At 35.5% G+C, this 6,013-nt stretch overlaps 1 long non-coding RNA gene across 1 annotated transcript; it reads right to left on the bottom strand.

The window, feature by feature from the left end:
• Positions 1-483: 483 nt before the first annotated feature.
• LOC110935707 lies at positions 484-2,854 on the bottom strand. Its single transcript, XR_002589338.2, has 3 exons — positions 2,464-2,854; positions 1,150-2,327; positions 484-766 (listed from the first exon to the last, which is right to left on the bottom strand). It is a non-coding gene; the product is annotated as an uncharacterized LOC110935707 (long non-coding RNA).
• Between the last annotated feature and the right edge of the window lie 3,159 nt (positions 2,855-6,013).

Below are 6,013 nucleotides of genomic sequence, written 5' to 3' on the forward strand. Positions count from 1 at the left end.
GTAACCTATGTAGATCCTGTATGGTGTTTTCGTGTTGACATTGTTGGGATTTGGATCGACATTGGCGATTTGGGGATTTAGGGTTAGAGAACCCATTATGTTCAAGATCTGTAAATGTGAAAATGAAGTGGGTTGATTGTGAAAACTAGCAAATGGGTATTTATTGAAATCGACAAATGATAAATGGGTGTTGAAAAAGTTTTGATTTTGAGAGTGGGTTTGTTAACCTGAAGAGAAATCTAGATGTAGATCTGGAGTTTTATGAAGTTGAAAGGGGGAGAAATGGGTTAAGATGCAGGTGTTTATTTATTGATTGATTTTTGTTTTATTTATAAAACTAGGTTATATACCCGTGAGCTTCACGGGTCATGGGTTGCGTTAAAAAAATCTATATCTATAACAGTATTTTTTTGTATGATTTATAACCTGATATCTCGTCATGCTAAGACCCATATTTGGCAAACCTTACCAAGAAGAAAAAAATAGAAATTGAATTACTTAGGACATTTACTTCAAAAGCGGCTCTTAATGCATACACAAGACTGAATGACTGATGTCAAGAAAGTTTCAAAATATTCTTGTGAATGCCAAAAGAAAACAGGCATCATATATGATGCTAAAAAACTCGATTATACCCGTTTTATGAGTTATTCAAAGTACCCTTACATGAACCCACCACGTTCTTGTATACAACTAAGAGCATGTGTCTCTTCTCAATAGGCAATTCAATATCCAACGTTGCTACTTGCTTCATGGCATCCACCATCTCGCAACAAAAAAATAATACAATAAGACCATAATGCCAACAACACGGATCAATCATCAAATCAACTTTTAGAGTACTATGTGTGAACATATTGCATGAGAAACATTTACTTGGTCTTTCTAAGAAAATTATTTTTAACCAATGGACCGGTATAAGCTACATAGCATACATGTAAATAGAGTTTGCACACAAGCATGTTCTTTTACAACTTTAAGATAACTTACTCTATTGATCAACAATGATGATTATTGTCAAATGCTCTCTATATTATTGTATCAAGTTGGAAGTAGACATGGTTTTATATCATAAAAGAAATTATAAAGTAAATAAAAGCAGCTCTTAACCCCAAATGACTTGCCTATAATGCTGGTTTAGCACATTACCTTGAGAGGGCCAAGTAAATCAAGATGTACACGAGTTGATATATATGTCAAGAACCACGACAACGCCTTCTTACATCTCTACACAAAGTGATACACGGATTACCAAAAATAACCTCAAAGGGTTATATGCAACAAATTGAGAAGCATAAAAAGTCGTGTGTTAAACAAATTGAGAACCATAGAAAGCCGGCGATAAACATGGATTATTTGTCCTCAAAAGATGTGCCAATTTGGCCAAATGCTTATTTGGAAGATGTTTTTTTTTCATTTTATGCATTTTTTTAAATGACATTCGGATTATTTCCAAAGCATTCGACCCAGTTCACCTAGATTAGCCTGGTTAAGCTGTTAGAATTAAGGTATAACCCGTAATTAATAATTAAATACGTAAATCATAACTGATTATAAGAAGATAACAAATTTAATAAATTGTTAGATGTCCAAATTTTAGCGACCTGACGATGTCAAATTTTAACCAATAAGCATACACCAATGAGTAAGTAATTTGAAAGAAAGAAGCAAACTGTCATATTCGAAGGCAAGAACAAACGGATACTAAGAACTAAAAATGGGCCAAAACAACCCGACCCAACCCTTTAATCCGTCCTAAAATCCTCATGGGTGGATAAAAATGGTCAGCTTATTTCAATTACGCTGATTAAATAATGCTTAAGATCATATACTTAACCTTGAGCATAAGAATATCATATTTCTAGTATTTCAGAGGGCTCAAATTGCAAGATTTACAAAGCACAAATTGCAAAACTACTCAACTATGCAACAATATAAAAACATATCAAACAAAAAAGTAAAATAAAAGCATATAAATAACAGTTAAGGGCATAAATTAAACTCCAATGAACGATCCAAATTACTACACAATCTTACTATGTAAGCAACATGAACAAACTACAATTAAAAGTGGTTGCAAACTAAATTAATATATCATTTTTATTTATTTATGAATATTTCAACAGAGAAAAACAAAAGGTGAGATCGGAAGAATGAATCTAAAAAATCCTAGATGTGTATCCGTGTGTTTCTCTCGTGTTTTCAAAATAAAGAAGCCACAAATTCTGAATCAAAAATAAACTTAGCTGGAACTTTGAAGAGCATGAGAATTGCGGGCAAATCATGAACGGAACCATCATCTCTCAACTGAAATTCATCACTATTACCTAAACAACAAAAATTAAAAATAGAACTTAACACCTTATTTCGTACCAATATAAACGAACCTCATCCTTCTGAAACAACAAATCTAAATCTTAACAAATAATCATCAAAATATGTTGAATAAGATCTATAACGAACCTCATCCTTCTGAAACAACAAATCTAGATCTTAACCTCTGATCACCGCAACGATCGTTGACGAAAGCTTCATCAAAACACATCAAATCCATACACAAAACGTAGATCAAAGAGCGATCAACACGAATATGTAAACGAAATCGTCAAAAACAACGAAGAAAAACGAAGATCTGAAGAAAACGTGTTGGGAAAAGGGTTTTTGAAAAGATGAAACATGGGTCGCTCGTCTCTTCTCTCTCTCTTTTCTCTGGGTTTTGGAATTTGGTTTGTAATAATGAATTTGAATTTTGAATGAGATGTTGTTTGAGGAAACCTGCAAACGCATAGGGTTCCTGTGTAAACAGGAAGAGAGACTGAGAAGTTTGGTGATAATGATTTGACTTAAGGTTTTCTAAAAAAAAGGAAAAATATGAGGAAATGACACATAATAGAAAAGAAAAGAGAGAGCTTGTAATGTTGACACGTGGTAGGAAAAACTTTTGCTTTATTATAGTAGAAGATATTTTAGTTAGATTGATAAAAAGACCAAAGTACTCTTATACAAATATATTTAACTGAAATTTTTAACCTTGTTATTCTCAAAGGACGAAAAATATAACGAGTTTTCCAAATAAAGGATTGTGACTGTAATTATTTAAGTTAAAGGTTATCTATTGCAATACGATACAAACATAAAGGAAGAAAGTGTAATTTATCCTTTGTAATTTTTTAGTATTAATTGTTGATACACTTTGTGTGGACGCGACTCGGCTCGGTTCGACATGGTTTCGACTCGGTTAGGTCGGCTCAAGCCCGACGTCACGACATTCCTTCGTCGTGCGCCCCAGAGTTCGAGACGTGAAGCACGGAGAGCCACGGACAAATCCCAAGTGTAACAACTCTCACTAAAATCCATAATTAGGATGGTAATTATCTATTAAGAAAACCCTAATTGAGACACCCAAGTAATTCTGCACTAACCCTAAAATTTTCAGAACAAACGGAATCAGGATCAGGGCCCCTAAAACTCAGGGGGGTAAAACCTAGTTGACGATTATCTATAATACTTGCTGTCTAAAATTCGTTTGAGAAAAGTGTCAACTCAGCAAAGCTAGTCCCGAACCTAGGCTGCCTATAAATAGACTGCTTCCCTTACGGACCGTAAGGGAAGTGGCTTACGGTCCGTAAGCGTGCCCAAAAATCAGTATAAATAGCAGACATTGGCACTTGCTTTCTGTCCTTGAAACGACGTCCAAACTCACTGTTTACGTCGAGTTATAGCAATAACAGTCCACACCACACACTAATTCATGAAGCGCTGCCGCAATAAGGGTAATAACTCGATCGCTATTATGATTCAACGTCCGATCGATTATAACTATCCAACGATTGTCCGAGTGCTGCTCAAATTGAGCTTATACTTTGATTATTCGTCGTGATTTCGATTTGAATATTTGAGTGCTGTTCGAATTCGGACTATGCTCTGTTATTCATTGTGAATCCGGTGAATTATTATGTATTGCACCGTACTAATCGTTGTGATGGTTTAATCTCGTGAATTGATGTAACTGCTGTATTAGTTACTAACCCGTTTGTGTGTGCATTGTTGTTAAATTAGGTTAAATCAACGGCTAATCAGTAGGCTTATACTTTGCTCGTTGAATCTGCAATGTGAGTCATTCTCTTTTTATCAATTGTTTTACAATACTCCAAATTATTTTCTAAAGTTATAATTACAGGGATTAAGTCTTTGTAGTCTTCAAATTACAGCCGGTATGTGGGGTATTGTGCACAGTACTAGTATTTTTATCAGTTTAGGTGGGCGTACCTAAAACATGATACGTCACTATTAGGTGAACGGACCTATTAGTGATTTACGTCACTTACGGGTGAACGGACCCAACAGTGATATGACCACAGTCACCGATCCGGTCGAGTGACAAGTACTGTGGGTAATTGATTGACATATAGAAACATTGTAATCGCTCTTAATACTGTAATTTATAACCAAAGCATCATTTTTAATAAACTGAATGATTCACTCAGTATTTCCCCGCTGACAAAACCTTTTTCAAACATGTTTCAGGTGATCTGTTGTGATCCAAGAAAAGTGTCGTGAAGCACTACAAGCTCTGAGAAGTGGCTCAATGTGAATAAATAAAAGAAGCATGTTTTGAGAAATAAAGATTTCCTTGTGAAATCATCTTATTGTAAATTATGGGATTATATCCCTAAACTTCATATAATATATTAAATGGGCATTTTTAGTATTAAAAGACCCTGTATTAAAAGACTTCCGCTGTCATCTAAATTAAATACCACGGGATTCCTGCCTCGCGGCTCTTGAACCGGGTCAAACCGGGCCGAGGGCCGTGACAGGAAAAGGTGGTATCAGAGCCACTGATCGAGCCACTGATTTAAGCCTCTTACTGATTAAGTATTTAACAAAATACTTAATTTACTAGTTGCCATTTTGTGATTATGTGTTTTATTAATTGGTTATTTATTAGTACAGTATGGGTAAATAAAAGCTTTCTGCTATCTACCACAAATTAGATACTGCATCCCAGGAAAAAGGAACTTCCTCGAAATATCCAACACACATGGACGAGGGAATATTTGTCCGAAAAGCCCAATTTGAAATGCCACTTTTTTCTAGTAAAAGAAACTCGATACTTAGGAGAAGTAAGGAAAAAGGGAAGAAAACCCAATCCAAGAAAATGAGGTTTAATCCAGAAATTCGGGAAATAGACAATAGTTCACCTTGGGAAGATAAACTAGATGAAAAATGGGCAAATCTTTATATGCTAGCAACCGTAGCAGAAAATGCGAATCTCTAAATTTCTAATAAGATTAGTCTAGCAGAAAATTACTACTCAGTAAATAAATAAATCCTAGTGTGTTTCTTTTCTGTTGTCCTCTATACAAAGTAATATGCAATAAAACTTCATTGTTTATTTGTAAAACTTTGCTCCAAAGTTTTAACTTAGCATTTTTGTGCATTTTGCATATATGCTATGCAGCATGAATGAGATATCGGAAGCATTCCAGAATCTCAACCTCTACCCAGTATCGATTGAAGTCTCCCATGACTTTACTGAAGTCTCCCACGACTTTACTGGTTATATTGCTGACATAGAGGAACCCCTGGAATTCCAAGCTCCACCGCTAGAAAAAGCGAAACCTAAAAAGAGAAGAAGATATGTAGGATGGAGAAAAGTACGCAGGAGGAAGCCAGCCACTAGGAGACTTTCTAAAATAGAAAATCCTGTGAGTAAAGGGAAAGAAATAGAGACTGGAGAGAGTTCTAAACAACCAGAGATAGAGGTAGGGAAAGACCTTAGGCAAAAGGGAATAAAGATCAGAGAGAGCTTGAAACAACCTGAAGGAATCACGTTTCAAGACGAAATAGACCGTCTATTGGCAAACTGTGATGTTATAAGCCCTATCCGCAATAATCTGTACCCTAACCCGGCCACGGTCCAATTTGTCACACCCCCAAAATCCCACACGCGGAGTACCACCGCTTGGAGGCGTGACTGACCAGGATCAAAGTATCAATTATATCAAAC

The sequence above is a fragment of the Helianthus annuus genome, chromosome 4 (assembly GCF_002127325.2).
Source record: "Helianthus annuus cultivar XRQ/B chromosome 4, HanXRQr2.0-SUNRISE, whole genome shotgun sequence".
Taxonomy (NCBI): domain Eukaryota; kingdom Viridiplantae; phylum Streptophyta; class Magnoliopsida; order Asterales; family Asteraceae; genus Helianthus; species Helianthus annuus.